Source organism: Polypterus senegalus, chromosome 2 (assembly GCF_016835505.1).
Source record: "Polypterus senegalus isolate Bchr_013 chromosome 2, ASM1683550v1, whole genome shotgun sequence".
NCBI classification, from domain to species: Eukaryota; Metazoa; Chordata; class Cladistia; order Polypteriformes; family Polypteridae; genus Polypterus; species Polypterus senegalus.
The window spans coordinates 118,489,563-118,511,821 of NC_053155.1; the positions used below are offsets into that span (position 1 = coordinate 118,489,563).

General features: G+C 37.0%; 1 protein-coding gene across 3 annotated transcripts in view; it reads right to left on the reverse strand.

Annotated features, from left to right (window-relative positions):
- kcnj6 (potassium inwardly rectifying channel subfamily J member 6) overlaps positions 1-22,259 on the reverse strand; it is a 426,614-nt gene that overhangs the window by 116,407 nt on the left and 287,948 nt on the right. The window lies entirely within an intron of this gene.

A 22,259-nucleotide genomic window follows, 5' to 3' on the forward strand; every position in this document is an offset into this window, starting at 1 on the left:
TAGTTCAGATGGTGCTGGCCAATAGAGTGGAACCCTTTAATGTCACTTATCAGTGATTGAATGAGGTTTAAAAGAACTTGTAAGACCTAATAATGCTTATACTGTACTACTGGCTTGCCTACTTTCCATATCACTGATTTCAAATCTCTGAATTCCTTTGCTGGAAAAATGTCCAGCTTATTGAAAAGCAGCCAACTGCTTCTTTACATCACCAAAAACATGGATAATTCTGTTCTAGAAGGATGTCTTGACAGTAGAGAGTGAGGTGGATACAGGTTGAACTGGCAGCAGTCAGCATATTATATTACTATGGATTTGCACCATGAAGCATCCCAGTTTACAGATTTGCACTATGGTGAACTGTTGGTTGTCAGCAGTGAACCTGCTATGTATAGTTCAGAAGCGGTCTTCTTACAGTGTTAGTTAATCAGAGACCTCCTAATCTTGGCTGCATGGAGACTACCTCTGAACACTGAGAGTGGGGTACTGCCTAGTGATGTCAGCTGAGCTTTCTCTCTCTCCCTCAGCCCCCCCACCTTTTCTTCACAACATCACCAATACACATGCTGATGGTGATTGGATAAATGGCAGGGAAGGTTAATACGATCAGCTACTCATAGCCATAGCAGAGTGAAGGTGAGACTAGGGGATCAAATGTGCTCTACTCAATGAAATTAAAATATTTTACAGATATTCACATTATGGACTGTAAACTACTGTATGAATAGAGGAATAAGTATCCATCCATTTTCCAACCCGCTGAATCACAGGGGTCTGCTGGAGCCAATCCCAGCCAACACAGGGCACAAACCAATCCTGGGCAGGGTGCCAACCCACCACAGGACACACACAAACACACCCAGGCCAATTTAGAATCGGCAATCCACCTAACCTGCATGTCTTTGGACTGTGGGAGGAAACCAGAGCACCTGGAAGAAACCCACGCAGACAACATGCAAACTCCACGCAGAGAGGACCTGGGAAGCGAACCCAGGTCTCCTAACTGCGAGGCAGCAGCGCTACCACTGCACCACCGATCCGCTGAGGAATAAGTAAAGTTTTGGAAATACTGTATGAGGATTCTTAAAATATTTTCTGCATTTTATTTTTCAAAAGTGTATCATTATCATGATCATTAGTTTAAGTCATGTGAAATGTTATTTATATTAGTTACTTTTCTGGTTCATTACTATAGGTTAATTACAGAATCTTTCATACACACGCTTATTCTCTCCATCATCACTTGCAAATCGATGACATCTCAGCAGATCTGTGAGAGTTCCAAAACAAATGAAAATGGTATAGGTGGATGAGAAATTCCCATTTCATTGTTTTTAAGGCTGTTTTGTTCATATTGTGGGCAGCTGTTTTCAACCAAAGAACTCCTTTTTGGAGTTGTGTCTCCTTTCTTTGAATGCTGGCCTGAGTTAATTTCTTAACAAGTTCTGAGACAATACATTCTAACCATACAGTATGTTCTGTATAAATGAGTGTGAAATTCAGCTTCTTTAACTCCAAGTGCAAATAGAAATTGTTCAGAATTATTCTTTGTGGCAGACTGTTGTGCAGCCATGTTTAGGTTTATGTAGCAAATACAATTCTGTATATTCTGAGAGAGCTACCCTTCAAAAATAACATAGAAACAAAAATGTGCAGAAGCTTACTGAAGAACCAAATTAGAGTAAATATTTATAGGTTTGACATGATTTGCCCCTTTCCGTTAACATATCTATACTAATAAAAGGCAAAGCCCTCACTCACTCACTCACTCACTCACTCACTGACTGACTCATCACTAATTCTCCAACTTCCCGTGTGGGTGGAAGGCTGAAATTTGGCAGGTTCATTCCTTACAGCTTCCTTACAAAAGTTGGGCAGGTTTCATTTCGAAATTCTACGCGTAATGGTCATAACTGGAAGCTGTTTTTCCATTTACTGTAATGGAGATGAGCTTGAACGCCGTGGGGGCGGAGTTTCGTGTGACATCATCACGCCTCACGTAATCACGCAGTACATAGAAAATCAGGAAGACCTCCAAAAAGCGCTGAAGAAAACATGCATTATATAATTGAGAAGGCAGCGAAACAATAAGAAGCGAGCGAGTGACATATACAACTATATTGATGAGTTCTGCTACTTCGGAAACAAAGCACGATGTAAACCTACACTTTAAATTAAGTTCATAGACAGGCTGCCGCTGGCGTTTGTAATTTAGTGCCTGCCCATATAAGGCCATCGTCAGCGGCAATCCAATAGCAAACTCCCACTAAATATTCACGGGTTAAGGACTGTGCTCATGCAGAGGAAGATGAGATGGTCAGCGTGGTGTTTGGCACAAACTCAGCGAAACTGCGAGAGAAAGTTTTAAGTGCCAGGACTAAGGTAACATTAAATACAGCGATGGACATAGCACGAGATGGCACCAGCACAGCTGGGGAACTTCGATGCATGTACACCGAAGCGCTCACGTGAACTGACGCGAGTGCACAGATAAAAGCAACAGTTCCAAAGAGCTGAACAAAACCAATTACACAATTGAAAAGGCAGCAAAAATATGAAGCGCCTGATACATACAAGCATATTCATAAATGCAGCTACTGTGGAAACAAAGCACACGGTGGAAAAAGTCAATGTCCCGCTAAAGGAAGACAGTGTAAAAAACCCGTGCATGCAGTGTGTCAGGTCTCGGATAAAGAAGAAGACGAGCTGTTTATTGATGCAGTAAGAAACGAATCGATGAATGAAACCTGTCATCTTTACAACGATTGACAAACACGGAATGTAACTTGAACACAACACATCCTACAAATACGAACCTGATTGAAAGAAATAATGATAATCAAATCATTGATGACAGCAACACTCAGTAACACTCACAAAACAAATACTGTATATTGACAGTCATGTTACGTTATTTTTAAAATGTTCCCTTTTCTTTTCTAGCTTTTTAACACACTACTTCTCTGCTGATACGCGGGTATATATATATGTATATATATATCCCGATCTACATACTCGAATAATGGATACTTTATTCGCCATCAATGATTGTTTTGGTAAAGCCATACTCGGTGTATTCATTAGATGAACGGTAAAAAGTAAGAGCGAGGGGAGGATGACTTATTGAGGCATGCAGGCTGTAGTGCGCGCCAACTCTATCTGAATTGCGCGATCACATTTGAAAAATATATCTTTTCAAGTTCTATTTAGTCCATATGTGTCAAACTCAAGGGCGGGGCCACATCCGCCCGGCGTGTAATTATATCCAGCCCGCAGATCATTTTATATACTGTATTATTGTTATTAATGGCCCGGTATATGAAGCGCTGGTAACACAATAAACTACAGATCCCATAATGCAGCGCTTCAGCTGCCTTGCCAACACTTACGCGTTAATCAAGTCTAGCTTATGATGCTGCAAGTTATTGCGGCTAGCTCACACGATGCTGAAGAGAAAAGTTGATTCTGAAAATAGAGCCTTTAAAACCGATGGGAGGCTGAGTATATGTTTACTGAACCCGTGTGTCTCATTTGTGGAGCTAATGTGGCTGTAATTACAGAATTTAATCTAAGACGGCACTATGAGACAAAACATCAGGGAGTTCTGTGTTGTGGAGATTCTCAGGATGGATTGCAGGTGCTCATCAGTGAGGCTGAAAGACCTGAATGCAATGCAGAAGATACAGAAAGCAGAAGAATTAAATAAGAATCTGACACTTCAGCGGACGTTTTACCGTGCACAATCACAAAGTGATTTCAAGTGAAGTTGCTTTTATGGGAGACACAAATGCACCAGTGCAACTTTCCCTGTTGCCAAGTAATGTTAAACCAAGTCGTCACTACGGTGTTCCCAAATCGCACTTTGCTGATAAACCGAGCGCACTGAGTTTGCACGGCGCTTTGGTGACTTGCGGCTCGAACCTTGTGCATGTTTGGTAGCACATATCTGTGTGAGAAGCTCTTCTCAGTGATAAAGACTAACAAAACAGCACACAGGAGTCGCCTCACTGATGAGCACCTGCAATCCATCCTGAGAATCTCCACAACACAGAACCTCACACCAAACAGAAATGAACCTGTTGCCAAAAAAGATGCCAGGCGTCCAGCTCTAAAATGACATATGAGCAAAGACAACTGAATGATTTGATTTGTTATTGCTGAAAGGAACACATTTTATTTATATTTCCAGGTTTTGTTATGCAGCATGTTCATATTTGAATTTGTATAATTTTGAAAGGATATATTTTTATGGAGAGCAAAATCTTTTGGGATATTTAAAATCTAAGTTTATTTTTATATAAAATTTACATAAGAGTAAAGAAATTTGAATGTTTGTTCTTTTAAGTTATTTAAGGTTTGAGTTGATTTATTCACGAATAATATTCCTGTCTGTTTTTACCATTCCTACCAAAGATATTTCTGTCGACTAAATAAAAATTCCTTCTATTTAAAATTTAAATAGAACTTGAACAAATACGATAGTTCATAATATCCACGCAGACTTGCACGTAAGAGCGGGAGTTATCCGTTTTAACAAGCAGCGTATTGCACTGATACGAAATAGCTGTGTGTGTATATATGTAGATATGTATGTATATGTATATATCTATACTAATAAAAGGCAAAGCCCTCACTCACTCACTCACTCACTCACTCACTGACTCATCACTAATTCTCCAACTTCCCGTGTAGGTAGAAGGTTGAAATTTGGCAGGCTCATTCCTTACAGCTTACTTACAAAAGTTGGGCAGGTTTCATTTCGAAATGCTACGCCTAATGGTCATAACTGGAAGGTATTTTTCTCCATTAACTGTAATGGAGTTGAGCTGGAATGACGTGGGGGGTGGGGTTTCGTGTGACATCATCACACCTCCCACGTAATCACGTGAACTGATTGTCAACGCAGTGCGAGAAAACCAGGAAGACCTCCAAAAGCGCTTAAGAAAACATGCATTATATAATTGAGAAGGCAGCGAAACAATAAGAAGCGAGCGAGTGACATATACTACCATATTCATGAGTGCTGCTACCTCGGAAAGAAAGCAAGGTGTAAACCTAAACTTTAAATTAAGTTCATAGACAGGCTACCGCTGGCGTTTCACATGCCCACAAGTTTAATGAGAGGACGCAGGATATAAACAAGAGTTTTGATCACTTTGTTAAAATTGTAGGTGAAGGGATGTGCTTATGCAAATTCCGAGAGACTGTGTTTGTGGGGGATTGACAGTTAAGGCGGGTGACTGCCACCAAATACTCACAGAAAAATCCACAAGTTAATTACACACGCTGTCTCTAGAGTTTCTCCACACTGAATCCTCCAGGCACTACTTACAAAAGGTTACATTGACAATCGTGTTACGTTATTTTTAAAATCTTTCCTTTTCTTAGCACAAGCACAGCTGAGAAGCTTCGATGCATGTGCTCCATAACGCTTAAAAAGTAATGCATTTAATCACACTTTGCATTACAAGCAAAGGGGAGCTTTTGTCAATGCATGATTTCCTGGTACACCGATTACATTGATCAGCGCATCCCGATTCATTTTACCCTCGCACCACCTTAGTTTGAGAAGAAGTATGAAAAAATATGAAAAAATATGAGGTTAACACAGAAAACAGATCATCAATTCAAGCTTTATGAATAATCGATTCGCCATCAATAATTGTTTTGGTAAAGCCATCCTCCTTCCATTTTATAATTTTTCCACCACTAGCCATGATTAAATGAACGGTAAAAAAGTAAGAGCAAAGCGAGGGTGACTTATTTAGACAGGCATATATATGACAGCAACACTCATGACAATGTCAATCATGTTACGTTGTTATTAAAATGTTTCCTTTTCTTTTTCATTACTTCTTTAACACACTACTTCTCGCTGCAGTAGGCGGGTATTTTGCTATATGTATAATATATGAATGACCTCTAAAGAGCGCTGAGAAATTTGATATCATGAACGTGTCAGCAAAAACTGTGGTCTCCTGCCCTGCAAAAGTCGAGCAGCCAGCGCCGCGGCATAGCTGTGCCGCCTTTGAGACGCTGACTGCGCTTCTGCCTTAAGTCAAAGTGAGCACTTTTAATTTTTTTCATCCTCCCCCTGCGCTATAGCCCAGACAAGTGCAAACACGGGACCCCTTTTCTACACCATGGCAAACTAATATTAAGGCGATTCACACTTTCTTTTGCATCTATACGATTATGAGGTCCTCAGCTCGGATTATGAAGATACGCACAGGAGTGGAGGACTGACAGTGCCATCACAGCCGATTAATGGCGGGACGCTTCACCAGTCTACACAAGACCCACCGCGACTGTCCCAAAAGGCGATCATAACGCCAGCGAACACATCTCTATACTATATAAAAGAAAAAGGCAACTTTCCTTTCTTTACACCTTTTTCCTTTTATCCCAAACCAAAGCCTTTCTCTTAACACTGCAGAGGACACAAAACTAATTTTCTTTAAATGCCGGTAAGGCACATTACCAGAGGCACAAATTTGAACGCTCACATAGAAAATGTAATTTCTATACCACAGCCGTCGTGTAGCGCCTTTCAAAAGGGATCTACTACCGAGAGATGATCCATATACATTTTAGCTGCTGTTAGTTACTTACCTGTTGTGTTACACAGTCTTTAAAATGTAGTTTACCTGCAACCACTCCAGTAGTGCTCAATGTACCTGTACTTCTTAAAACGTTAATGATTTACTGTTTAATAACTTATAGACTATATTTTATTATTTTTCCCTTGCACTCAGTGACCAAAGCTATACACACACATATAGACACATACAAACATACACACAAGTATATGTATGTGTATATATATGTATGTATATATATATATATATACACACACACCCCTATCTACATTATATATATATATATATATATATACACTCACACACATACATACATACACACATATATATAATTTGTGTGTGTGTATGTATGTGTGTGTATATATGATGTAGATAGGTATGTATATATATATGTGTATATGTAGATATGTATATAGATATGTAGATATGAAGATATGTATGTGTATATATATGTATGTATGTGTGTGTGTGTGTATATATATGACAGCAGCAATCCAAGCTGTGAGAAAACAGTAAAAAGGAGGCGTGTCAGACGTTGTGGTACATTTTCTGATGCAGCTACCGAAAACAACTTTGTGACGCTGCCGCCAAATACACAAAACAATTACTTTGACAATCATGTAACATTATTTTTAAAATGTTTCCTTTTCTTTTTCATAACTTCTTTAACACATGACATCGCTGCGAAGCACGGGTATTTTGCTATATATATATATATATATAACAGCGACACTCATAACAGTGACAAAACAATTACATTGGCAATCATGTTACGTTATTTTCAAAATGTTTCCTTTTCTTTCTCTTTCCTTCTTTAACACACTACTTCTCCGCTGCTGCTGGTATATATATATATATATATATATATATAGATAGATAGAGATATATATATATATATATATATAGATAGATAGAGATATATATATATAGATAGATATGAGAACAACACTCATATCAATGACAAAACAATTACATTAACAATCATGTTACGTTATTTTTAAAATTTTTCCTTTTCTTTTTCGTACCTTCTTTAACACACTACTTCTCCGCTGCGAAGCGCGGGTATTCTGCTAGTATGTTTATATATGTGTGTGTGTATGTAGATATATATATGTATGTATATATGTGTATGTGTATATACTGTATGTGTATATGTATAGATATGTATATATATATATGTTTATGTGTGTGTGTGTGTGTGTGTAAGTGCGAAGTGCGGGTATTTTGCTAGTTATAAAATATAACAGCAATCTGTTGTATTCCACAACAGGTTCAACTGCTGCCTCCCAGAGCTTTTCTCCAAAGTACCTTATGTGTGCAGTTTGTTTGATTTCGTCACTCACTCCTGATTCCTCTATCAAAATCTTTGCTTAGCATTACTGGTGTGCACCATCGAGAGCAATTTGTCTTGTGCACCTTACTTTTGAGTTATGCATTTTTTTCCTTACGATTGTAAATGAAATAAAGTTATTCATGACAATGATGGATAATGTATTATTAAAAAGTATTTATTTATATAGTATATTTCATACATTTAATGCAGCTCAATAAAGCTTTACACAGAAGAAATATAATATGAATTGACTTAAGATATGACAAAGCCAGAAGCAGGACAAAAGTTAAATGAAACAATTTCCATAAATATTAACACATAATGAAAAGAGGTCTGTCATTCCTAACAAAGGTGTGAATCTCTCTGTTAGTAATATAAGGGTCTTGAGCCACATATTGTCATTTGTAAACCATCTACCCACCACAGTCTGATTCCTAACTTTTAATAACTTCTTGTTTAATCAAACTTACTATTTTCATGTACTTCGGTCTGTCAATATGGAACCTGATATTTCGTAAATATGCAGTGCCTATTGCTCTGTTGGTTTTCAGCGCATTATTGAATTCTCTTGTCATTTAAAATGGCTCTTGCATGTTTCCTAAAGCACCTATTTCTGATGAAAGGTGCTAAATGAGATAATAAAGATTGATTGCTTTGTGGCTTCACAGCAGAATATTCCCACCTAGTATTGCTTATTCCTATTTTGCTGTCATTTCTTTCTAAATTGTATTAAACAAATTGGCAATTTGCTGTGACAAGTTGTGACAGCGCATTAGCTGGTTCTCTGTGGGACACAATGATATTTGCACTTGTGTTTCTTTATTTGGATTTTCCACCTATTCAACAAATATTTAAAGAGAAACAGCAATACAGTATTAACATATTTATGAATAGTTCTTAAACATAGGTCATGCTTGTAGTATTCCTTACAAAGGAACAGAGTTTAAATCAACATAGTGCAGAAAAAAAATGTAAAGTTAGTCTAAAAGTGAAAGGTAAGGGCTGTTGATAAATTACCAAATTAATGGAAAGTAATAATGTTTCAAGTCCCTCAATACTCTTTTATGGTTTCCCTTGCTCTCCACTTCTAACATATGCTATACATTAACAGAGCTCAACATTAACAGTTGCCAGGTTGCCTTTGGCCACCATTTTGAGGCAATTACCAACCACTTTTTGACCCTTTGGTTGCTAAGAATGTCAACCACTTCATTTATGCACCAATTGTTCGGCAACAGAATGGAAATGGCCAGTTTGTGCTTATTATGCTTAATCAGCAGATCAGCATATAACTTGCCAATCTCTAGTTGGTCTTACGACTAAAATAAAATGTAAGCTGTGCTCTTGCACACTATACTTGCTGGCTTTCCTTTATGTGGGTAAAGTAAGTTAAAAAAACAATGTAATGAACCAGCCACTGTACAGTGTAACAGGGATGTTAAAAGTCTCCTTTCGCTTAGATAGATGAATGCAAAGGACTAGACAATCCCACAGAACCGGCAGCTGCTACAATATATCTGTTGTGTGGAACTACATTAAAATGTGTGAAGATGTAACTGCAACATGTGCTGGGAAAAAGTCAGCCATGATAGAACTAAAGCAAAGATGTTTGATGAGACAAATTTGATAAGAAATTTCAGATTACACTGCACAGCCGAATGTGCCGATTTTCAACAATTTTCACTACATATGACTTAAAACAGCATGCTTTTGACACATTTGTTTACTTCTTGATTGTTTCTTTATGGTGCTGCAAGGTTAGTAAAATAATGACTCTATTAAAATATATAAGACCAGTAATGGCGCTTTGACTTGAGCATTCCTAGTTTTCATACTCATTCTCTGTACGTTTAGCATTCGTTTGCTCAGAGGTTGATGTGCTTGCTGCTTCCTGAGCAGTTCTTCTTTTCTTCACCCTAGCGGCCCGCTTCTTCTCTTCTTTTGTTGGCGTCTTTTCTCATCAAAACTAATTAAGTCAGTGTTTGTGTTGTAATTACTTAGTATGTTTTCCTTAATTTTTCACTTCTTCAACCTGCCTCAAGAATGATTTGAGATATGAAGAGGTAAGTGAAGTGACGGTGAAGGTGGTAGGGAATGAGAACGACACCCATATGCAAGTGCCACATGCCCGCCCTGCTGGCTGCTGCTGAGAGTTGATTCTACAATAAAATAAAATAAAAATAAAATGAGGAATAACCATGAAGGTTACTCATCAATCCGAAAGTGGATATTAGACGTTACATAGTATATGTGTGTACGAGATTTCAGGTCAATGGGTCAAACGATTTTCAAGCTACCGGTGATTTAAAATCCTGGACAGAGAAATGGACAGCCATAGTAGTGTATTATATATAAAGATTGTAGTTTGATAAAAAATATTTTAATTGCTGATAATTTCTTATAGAACTGTTGCTTATACTTTTGTAATCTGGGGATTTATGCCAAATGCAGAAAAACATTTTCATTTTGTTAGGTTTGGGTATGGCTTACTGATGCCAACTTTGATAATTTATTGTTTATTAAGAAGTTCACTTTTATTTATGAAAGCAGGATTATAAAATAGATTGCAGGATGGAATCATATTCAGTGCACTTTACTGTTAGAAAATTAAGGATGTAGTGTGTAGCAACTTGTCTTTTGAAAATAGCATTCTTACACTTTAAATTTCATCTGTTGAGAAGTATTTTAACTGTGAAAACATTTAAAAACAATTGCTCAATAAACTGAACTGTACCACCCCAAATCTCATAGGCTAGGTTTGAACAAACTTTGCAATGCATAGATTGGGTGTGAACAGAGCCAGAATTCTGACATGCTAAGTGATACAACTTCAGACTGAAGTGCTGTAAAGTAACAGATAAAGCAAGCTGATGGGTAAATGCATGTCAACTTGATTACTCCAAATATAGGCTGTTACAAATGGCAGTGATATTTTCAGTATTGGCAAATAAAAGTTGACGTCTGGCGACCACTTTTAAAAGGTAGTGTTGAGTCCTTAATATTAATATGTAACTTTTGCACAAGTAAAGTGCTACAAGGTGGCATATAAATGAACTTAGGTGGATGTTTAAATGATTTTCAATACTGCTTTGCTGATAAGCTGTAGACTAGAGGATTGATCATTTGCAACTTATTCATATCCTGAAATGTGTTAAAATATAATGAAAAACTTGTTTTTCTGAATATATGTTATAAATAGTATCCATTCATTAATTTTTAAATGCACTCTTGACAGCATGAAGAACATGGTACCAGTTGAAGTGAAATACACTCTTAAAAAATGATTCTTTAATGGCACTTTATAGCTACAGATCTAAATGATCTTTCTGGAAACTTCATGTGGATGAGTCTTTTGGGAAGCAAAAATGGTCCCCCTATGGAAGAGCCACTCTGGCACTTTTATTTTTAATAGTGTAGAGTTATCCCCTGTTGTGGGTTGGCTCCAGCACATCCCCGTGACCCTGTGTTCGGATTCAGCGGGTTGCAAGATGGATGGATGGAGTTGTCCCTCTGAAATGCAATACCAACATTTGCTTTTTCGTTCTTCTCATGAAATGCATTTCCAGCTTTTGTGATGCCTTATGTGGTAGAACTATTTTAGTGCTAAAGTGCTGAGACACTACTCTCTCTATGTGTGTTGCTGGGTCACACCAATGGCTGCTGGGCCTCAATTACGTAGCTTGCTTATGATGGGAAATATCTTCTTAAAGTCTACAGTAATGTAGCTCTTCAGTAATAATGATTCTCTTACTTTTTCTCAAAAAGTCAATTTTACCAGACTACCCTGACTATGTCAAAAAGTTGAGGTAAGTTCAACAAATAATAGAGAAAGGCATAAGGGTTGTGTTGATCGTGATTTTTGCCATAATGAACAATGTATTATTTTTCCATTTTGAGAGAGTGTGTTCTGTGATGGATTGGCATTTTGTCCAAGGCTAGTACTTTTGACTTGAAATAAATGGGTTCAGAAAATATATAAAGAAAATGATCTCAAGAAATTGACAGAAATGCTGGAAAAATAAGGACCAAAATGTACAGATTAAGCATTCTGAGACTTTTGTTTTCTATATTTACTTTGCTTATACTTTGAAAATGTTTAAATAACACTCTTTTCATAAACTGTTAATAAATTGTTCATAATGGTATGCTAAAAAAAAGAACATCTCTTTTTCACAAGTGAGCTTTTTTTTTTTTATTCAGGCTTCATTAACTGCCAGTAAATGAAGCTGCATATCATGCAGATCCTTCAAGGTAGCCCTTAAAGTCAAGTGTCACGAGCATTTCTTGACACTGATGCTGCTTGACTAAATATTATTTTGAATTGAGTCCTATTCTCTGCAGAATGTTTTCTCTGATGTGCAAAACCACCTTCGTTTTATCATTGTGCTGCATATATTACTGGTGATTAACATATTCATTAGCGCTTCAGGGTCATCCGGCACTTCTTATAAGAAGCTTCAAAACGTGGCAGAACTCCTCCTTACACTGCCTTTGTAAGCTACAGCATTTTATGCTTTGGCATACAGATTAAACTGAATCAGCTTGGTAGCCCAATCTTCACGTTTTCCACAATATATATAATTTTGTAAATGTAAAATTATGCCTCAGTTTGACAATTAGAACTTCTTAATGAAAAGAACAAAAGCAAACAAAATAAAGGTGCTTATTAGGCTTTTTACATTTAAAGGATGGAACACAAAATGCCAGTCATTATCATGTTGCTATTTCTGCTGCAGTAGCCAGTTAACTGCACTGTTACAAAGGCCGAAGCAGCACTGAATGACATAATCCTATTATCTGATTATGAATGGAGCAGTAGCAGTCAGCCCTACAGTTACATCTGCCAGGACACAGTTCTGAGTGCCAGGATCTCTGCCTTTGTGTGTGTTTTTGCACATATAGGGTAACGTGAAGGCTGAGTGCTTTGTGACATTCTTCATTTCTTTCACAATCACTGTAGTGTGTGGCCATTCATTCATTCTTCTTTAAAATATACGCTTAACTGTTTACAGTATCTGTAGTGGAAGTATCTGTTGCAATAGTCTACATTTTCTCTCAATTATACGGATAATGAAAAAGCTGCAGCAAGGATCATATTGCAAACATGGAAGACATTTGTAAGATCTCTTTGTGAACTGAACATTATTTTTTAAGAAAGATTATAAACTTCTTTTTAATCTTTATAGATCTGAATACGTTTAGCTTTTTTCTAACATGTGGAACTAGCCAAAAAGGAACTGTTGCATTTAACAAAATAAAACCAAGAGCTCAGGACAGTGGGGCTTATAACCAAACCCACAAATCTTGCAATCATCCAGTTAATATATATTAACATATTTCTGAACATTTCATTCTAGACTAACTGAATGCAACATCAGCTTCAGCTCCTGCAAACCATTAAATGCAAACTGTATATATATATTGTTGCAGATAGCCGGCATCTTTACCCAGCCATAATGCCTGTGTATTGGAAAGCCTGCTCAGGGCATTATCTCCCCCATATCACTAGATGGCAGCCCCCTAACCCTCCATGGCTGCAGCTGGGCCTAAGAGTCCCATTAAGCACCATAGGAAATGGAGTACTGCTACTCAGTCCTGCTGGCTTCCTTGGGTGCTGTCAGGGACTGCTGTTGGGACTGCGGAGCCCTACTTCATTGGCCTTCTACCTCACCTAGAAGTACTTCCAGACAATGGTAACTGGTCACCGGAAGTACTCCAGAGTGACACATTAAAGAAGCCCACTGCTGCAGTTCTAGGAATCAGAGTTGGGATGAAGGCGATGAAGCTTTCTGGAGGAGGACAGAGAGAGACAAGGAGAGAAAGGAGGCAAAGACGGAGAGTGTTGTGTGCTTTACTGTATTTGTGCGTTTGTACTGTGCTTGCTGGTGGGAAAGAATTTGGGAAGAGTTTCCCACAAAATAAAACTTGTGTGCGTGAAAATAACTTGTGCCTGTGTCAGGTTTGGGGCGCTTGTGTGCCAAAATATTTAAATATACACTAGAATAATAGTTCTTAAACCTTTTTTTTCTTCACAAACCAATCATACCCTTCTTAGTGGAAACAGGAAACAGTTCTAACACAAAAGGTTTTACTATGGAAATAATGGTAGAATTAATAAAATCAATAGTGTCTTTTGATCATAATCTACTATATAACAAAACACTGTCTATGTGCAACTCCAGTTCCTCAGAGTAATCTGATTGTTCAGTTTGGATTTAATGATGGAACCAGAAGAGGAAGTACTAGTGTGAGACACACAAAGAAGAGAAAAGACATAGGAGACATGCCTGCAGAGTCAACTTCAGAGACAGGAAGTATAAAACCAGATAGGAAGTGAGAAAAGCACCTCGAAAATAATCACAGAATCTGAGAAGCAGTCTTTACAGGAGTGTGCCCGAGACAGGCAGTGCCTGTCAAGAGACATTCAGACACACACAGATAATGAAGAAAGGTGTTGAAGGTACACATAGTGCAAGAGACAGCAGATTTTTTAAAATTATTCTATTACCTGATATTATTACATTAGCATGTCTGGTATATTATGATACATATTACAGTGTTTTGGCAAAGTACTGTGGAAGATGAATGTTCTCTTCGTTCCCTTGTACTAATTCATGTCTGAGAAGTAAGCTTTACGAAACCATACATTATGTAAAAGAATGCTTTGCTGAGCAAAACAGAAAAATATTTGTCCAAAGGATTCAAGGTCTAAGCATTCCACACGAGTCTGCCTTATCATGTTTTCCCTTAGTTTACATCTGAACGCCATAACAAATGGAGCCAAGAAATCAAGTTGCACAAAGGGGCGTTGAAGGGGCTCAAGGATTGTGTATAATAAAAGTGTCAACTGTTACATTTCATAATGATATTAAATCACGCATTCTAGGGGTATAAAAACTTGCCCCACCCAACAGACGGGGTTCAGAAGAGCCCTGACGCTGTCATGTATATTGATTGTCTGCTTTTCTGAAACACTTCTCACTGTGACTCTGCAAAATAAAGCTGCTTTATAACCACACCTGCTGTCTTGTCTGACGTCTTCGTCCACAGTACTGTACATACTTGGAAGCTATACTATTAAGAGTAACTTTAATTGAGCAAATTTTGAGCAAATGTGGCAAAGTCTAAAAAACATTAAATTAAATAAGCTTTTAAGGAGCAAGGGAGCTGGTTTAAAAGAATTTTAAATAAAACTAGCTATTTTACCTGGCTTAGCCCAGGAAATTTCCTAAGACAAATGGGCCTCAATTATAGTGCCATTGGTTAATTGAATGTATCAGAAGTACAATGTAGCTGTTTTCAGGGCCAGATTAAGCCAAAATTGGGCCTGATGCTGCAGCGCAAAAAGGCCTATTTTTTCTTGCCATTGGTGCATGTGCATTTGACACTAACTGTACATGCGTACTCAGAGCAACCAAGGAGCCTTAATTGCTTGAGACGCAACCAGCCAGCCTTTATTGAACATGAATAATAATAACGTTGTAGTATCGTAACAACTCGAGATTAACATCAAACTATGTAACATCAACATTCAATAGCAATTGTCTGAAAAGTGCACTTAATGCAGAAAATCTAATAATGAAATACACAAAGTACAGGCTCTTGAGGGTAAAAATTTGTCCACGATTTAAATTCCATAATAGACCAGAATCCTTTCGAGGATTTAAAAAATTCTAAACATTCCTGCCTGGCCTATGGAGGAATATTCTGGACAAATTTAAATAAATAAATAAATGCGCAAATAAATAAAAGTACTGTGAAATGTAATAAGATAAATCTTCAATTATCTCTCTGAAATACGTAATATCTTCTGCAGAATCCATTTCATTGGCAGTAGTAAGCACTTTTCTAATTAATTCTTGTGCTATTGATTCACCAATCAATAACTAGAGGGTGTGTTAGAGCCCACCCTCTCAACTTTGATGAGTGAAAGTGACAGTTTTATTTCAAGTAGTATTTCATGATGGTTTGGAGGAATTTTACGGACAAATTAAATAAATAAATAAATAAATAAGCAACAAAAAACATATTGCGTGACACATTTATTTATTTATGCTCTCATTTCATGACAAATTTATTTATTTAGGCTCTCATTTCATGACACATTTATTTATTTATTTATACTCACATTTCACAGTACTTTTATTTATTTGCGCATTTATTAATTTATTTAATTTTGTCCGAAATATTCCTCCATACGGGCCGGCTTTTAGTTTTACCTTTACAGATAACCATTTAAATAGCCATCAATTTTTACTGTACAACTAACTTTCAAGGTGACAAATTTACTACGTGGCACTTACCAAACAATAATAAAGTGGCAAGAATTCCCAAGATAGTTAACTGTTTAACATAAAATTGATAGCATTAACTTGAAATCTTCAGTTAATAATAAACACAACGACGTTATAGTTACATCACAGTGCAAAGAACAATAGTAACTGTATAATAAGTAACACTGTGTATAGGCGTCCGAAATTCTAAGAATTATTTTGAAGTTATTATAGCAAAGGAAAACTGTTCAGCTTTCGGAAAATTCTCGTCTGTTTTCATCTGGGCCTATTTCAGGAATGGGCCTAATGCTGCAGCATCAACAGCACCCATCTTAATCCGGCCCTGACTGTTTTGTATATAATTTCTGTAGTTCAATTTTTTTTAACTGGGGTAAAAATGATTAGGTCAGTAGAGCTTACTCTTGAGCATACAATATACAACTGCTGTAGGAAAAAAAGAGATTTAATAACTTGCTCAATGAATTTTCAGTTTTGCAATACCAGTAAGAGGCTGGCTGTTTACTGGCTATTTAGAGCACTAGTTTATCTTGGCACCGATAAACAGTTTTATGATATGCAGTCTTTAAGGAGGATTTCCAATGTTGTGTGACATTATTGCTGTTGTTGCTTTTGGTTCAAATGAAGGATTCTTCTTGCACTGGAGTTCACTCTTTCTCTTTGTGATGTTGTGGTTCATGATGTGCAGTACTCCTCTCTGTTAGGCTCTTTGCTGTGTCCTCAGCAATTTCAAAGGAAAAAGCATTACTTTTTCTGGCACAAGAGTTTCCTTCTTGAAGTAATGGCTGCTTTTCAGTCTATTCAGACTGGGCCCAGTTACTAACACAGTGCTGGGCTTAGCAGAGTTTATCTCAGCTTTCAGGACCACAAAGAAAAGGCATCTCTCAGTTACAAAATCAATGCCTGCTCATTGGCGTGTTATTTTGTCCATTTTTGTCCATTCATTCCATTTCACTCACAGAATTATAGATTTTTTTGTTTGGAATTTGGCATCTTCTGGTCTGAACGAGTCTGCAGAGATATCAGTTTAACTCTGAATTGCACTTTTATTATCAGTTTAAGGACTGGCTGAGTATGAACTGCAGTTCAGCCACATAGTTTAGAATGAAAGTGAGAGTTTTGTGAAACTGGATGCCTGCATCCCTGTTACATCTGCTGTCTTAACAGGCCTAGCAGAATGAGCAATGCCTACTTTGTCCTGCATTGTCCATTAATAAAGCACTGAGATCAATTCTTGAGATCAATTCTTGCTTTTCCTAGTGACTTTTGATTTGAAACAGATAATTAGTAGGAATAACGAGAATTTTTGGTATAAATATAATTTATCCAGTAGCACATCCTGTAAAATTGGTAGCTTCAATCAGATATGAATGTAATACATTGAGATGTAATCTTTGAGTTGTAATTTAGATCAAAAGTAATATACACACTGAAACAGGACTAATATATGGATACAATGGTTAACCTCAGAGAAATTGAGAAACCAACTAAACTAAACTGAACTAAAATAAATCCCAGATAAACGTACATAATGGAAAATGATGAAAAGACAAATAAACAGTACAGCAAACCACAAATCTAACCATGTAATTTGCCCAACATATGTATTACACAACAGTAGCACACCAAATGGATTAAACTTGGGTCCAGATGTAGGATTTTACTTAATTCACTCAAGAGTTTGTTTTCGAGTTTATCTCCAGTCATTTATCCAGTTATTTTTATCATTTGTATTTGGCATTCACTCAGAGCATGTTTATCTGCTAATGAAAACCCAATAGAATAAACATAGACACATATAAATATTGATAATATAAAGCAATAAGAATGTCTGTTGTGTTTCATGTGGGCTCACTTGAAATCTGAAGCAATTCAATTTTACACCACTTTGCAATGTCTTTCCAAAATAATTATGTAAAACATAAGATCTCATGAAACAGTGAGAATTTTTGAAAAATGAAAATTGCCTCATTGGGTCTATTAATAAACATTTGACTGAATAAACCTACAATTTTGCTAGCATTAGTTACAGTATGCACTATGTTTTGCATTCTTGAATGGTTTTGCACATTATATGAGACATAATTCTGGTGCAAAATGTAATTCTTTTAAAACAGTGCAAGGCAGAACAATAAATAAAAACTTGTGTAATTTGTTAAGCAGTATGATGCTATAAATGCAAGCATCCCTGAAAAGGTGATTCTGTGTTAGTGGTAAAGATTTGTCACATGAAAAGTTGTTCTTTGCATTTTTCGGTCACATGTTCCCAAAGATCATTAGAAAAATGAGACTACACAAAATAACCAGCCCAAATGAAACTTCCTGGAACACACTGAGCTGCAATCTATCTGTCTGGATATCCTCAGGGCCCAAAGGCACTTCATTGAATTAAGTGCGATCAAAAATGGTTACTGCAAGCTAGCAAGTAGTGGGGATGAAATAAACATATACATCATTAACTGTTAATAAAAAAAGAAATCTCAAATTGCTTGGGGTTACAGTGTAAAAATTTTAGGTAATGCAAACTGAAATGTCTGAATCAGAATCTGGCACATAGTATTGTAGCCTGCTAAGCAAATTTCAGATTGATTGCAGATTCTTCTTAAGAACAACATTTTGAATAAAAAAAAGTTCATTTTCATGGTGTATACACTATGTTTTTTTAAGTTTATTCAAGGATTGTGGGTATAAATTAATAAATCTTGTCTATATTGCACATTGCTGATGGAGATGTTAAACTGTTTCAGTCTCCTGAATTTTGTAAGACAATGACTTTGGAAATATGTATATTATGTCATGCAATCATGAAAAAAAAATATGGATTGGCATTATGGCTGTGTAATTATGCCACTGGAGACATTTCTGCTTGTGCCTGTGCTCTTGCACATTGTAAGTATTTAATTTTTTTATTTCATTGCAGGATTAAATTATGTTTAAACAGAGTATGTCTTAAGAAAATTCAAACCATGTAGATCATTTTCTCTTGTCACACTTGGGTCATTAGATTTAAATTCAAACATAGGGTATGGGAATAGGTTCCAGATAAAATTCTGGATGCCTTGGAATTTCCTCAAAATCTCATTATTCATTTAACATTAAATGTTAAATGTACATATCACTAATGATATTTTGTGAGATACATTTCCGTTTCATTAAAAAATTCCCTATTGCATATTATGAATCTTAACAGTATATATATATATTTTAAGTATCTGCTGTTTTGTGTTATACAGGTCCATCTTAAATCACTACTTATAGGAAGCAACCTATGAAAAGGATTTAGGAGTTCAAGTTGGCACAACATTCTCATTGTCTAGGCAATGTGCAGAAGTAACTAAAAAGACTAAATATTAAGTTGTATTGTAAAAACTGTTGAATAATAAAACTGTTGAAAAGACTGTTTATTAGATTAGTGAAGCTATATTTGTAGTGCAGTGTGCAGTCTTAGACTCCCATTTGTAAAATTATGTGTAGCTTTGAGCGTGAAAATATGATTAAGCCATAAAACAGGAAAATGCATGAAGCAAAAAAAAATCTGATTTATAAAACCTGGTGTACACACATTTCCACGCAATTTATCCTTTACAAATCACAATTATCTTGTAAAAGTATGTACATGAACAACCAAATATAGACCTAATGAACCAAATTCAATCACAATGCTGCAGTCCTTCATTGGCTGATAGAGCAGCCTTCCACCTCAAGCATCCTGCCACAGCACTTGCGGTGTCCTATGGTGTGTTGTGCAGTGCATTGAACCACCTCATATCTCAGCTCTGGGGTTCTGGGAAAGGTGTAAGGTGTCTGAGCGGGTAACCACTATTACCTGGTGCATGTAATAACATGACTGCTGTTAACGGAATAAAACAGGCCATATGAAACACCGAGAATTTAGCTAGTTACCTTATCAACAAGCCAGCCATCAGCAGCAGCATCATCATGTTTGTCAAAGCTACGTTGCCTTAAAATAAATTAATCACCCAGGCCACTGAGCCATTAGGTTTGTCAGTTTCATTTTGGCATCACAGATGCATTAATGTAATGTCAATGCTTATGGTTAACAAAAGCAGCGTCATTCTCACTAGGCGCCCTTATTGCAATATGATTGTTATCAATTGCCAAAATTACATTAGGAAAACTGGACACTGCTGCGAATTTTCTTTTTATGTTGGTACTTACAACCAAACCACACAGAAATGGGTGCTACTGAATGTGGCACCTCATCCATTGTTTATGGCTTCCAGCACAGAAGACATAATGGAGCTGAAGCTTGGCTGAGATATTCTAGCATGTTGCTAGAAAGCCAACTTGTGTTAAAACCTTGATATAACAGGTGTAGCCTGATTTTATGAAGTCTGTCTTTATAATGCTGGGATAAATCATAGAAAACATGCAATTTCATATCACCTATATGCTGACGACTGCCAAATTTATTTCTCCCTCAAGCCAACTGACTCCACCAAACCTCTTCTCGACTGCCTATCTGATATTAAGGACTGGCTGGCTGTAAACTTTCTTCACCTGAACGATTCAAAAACCGAGGTCATTGTTTTTAGCCTGCAAACGGACCCCACCCCTTGGCCTCGACTCTCTTCCCACTCCAGTAACTTCGTCTGTCTCCAATCTTGGAATCAAAATGGATACGGTCCTGAAAATGGATGCTCAAGTCAACAGCACAGTAAAATCCTGCTTTTTCCATCTTAGGCGAATCACCAAAATCAAGCCTATTCTGTCTAACCACCTCCTGGAATCAGTAATCCATGCCTTCATTACGTCCCGGCTTGACTACTCAAATTCTTGCCTTTATGGTATCAGTAAAGCCACTCTTTCTAGACTCCAACTGGCTCAGAATGCGGCTGCAAGGCTTCTAACTGGAAGTAGCAGAAGCCAACACATTACACCAATTTTAAAAACCCTACACTGGCTGCCGATTAGATTCAGAATCGATTTTAAGATACTCCTCTTAACCTATAAGGCACTAAACGGTTTAGCCCCTGCCTATTTGAGTGTCTTGCTCCATCGTCACAATCCTTTCGTGTTCTTAGATCCGCAGATCAGCTGCTCCTAACCGTTCCCAAGGCACATTTTAAAGCTCGTGGTGAAAGGGCTTTCTCCGTCTGTGCACCCAGGCTCTGGAACTCCCTACCCTTAGTGGTTAGGCAAGCCGCTTCAGTCGCCACATTCAAATCTCGCCTAAAAACGCACTTCTTCACATTGGCTTTTAATTCTTAACCTGTCTCATTTCCACTTGCTTCTTCCTATTTCTCAATTTTATTGGGTCCTCTGACCTGTTTTTAGTATCTCTGTTTTAATTCTCTCTTAATGTTTGTTTTTAATATTTTGTTTTTAGTCCTGCTTCTTTTTTAACTGTACAGCGCTTCGGTCAGTTGTAATGCTGTGCTTTTAAGTGCTCAACAAATAAAATGGTATGGTATGGTATGGTAAATCAGTACATAGTTTCAAGACAATGGCTCTTGAAAATCAAGATCAGCTCAAAAGTTATTACCATGGGCAAAAAATCCTGCTAGTCCCTAAAAGCTCTTTCCCTTCATACTGTATATGACAATCTGCACAGTAATGAAGCAGTGCCAAACAAGTCATGTTGTATCAAACTATTAGGCTATAAACAGGCTACAGGGCATGATTTTCAGAGTTGTCTTGATGCAGAGAGTGAATCATTTCTGTGTTTTTTCTGCACTTTGGTTCTAACCCTGAGAAGTGACAGTAGGCCATCTTTATAAACTGACATAAAACTAAAAAAGTTCTTCAGTGTGAATATGCAGCATTTGCCTTCTTAAATTGACCTAAAATAGTGTTTGTTTATCATATTATTCTCTGTTGAGGTTTAATGTTTTCAAAATCGATGCACATTATAATAATGGCTCGGTGATATGAACAATTATAAGCATGAGTCACCATTTAGCTGGTTTCACCTACGTGATCAAGGGTGTCATCATTTTCCACTTTTTCCAAAATGTTACACATGGCTGGTTTAGAGTTGCTATTAATATACACAAGTTTTCCCATAAAGTTTTC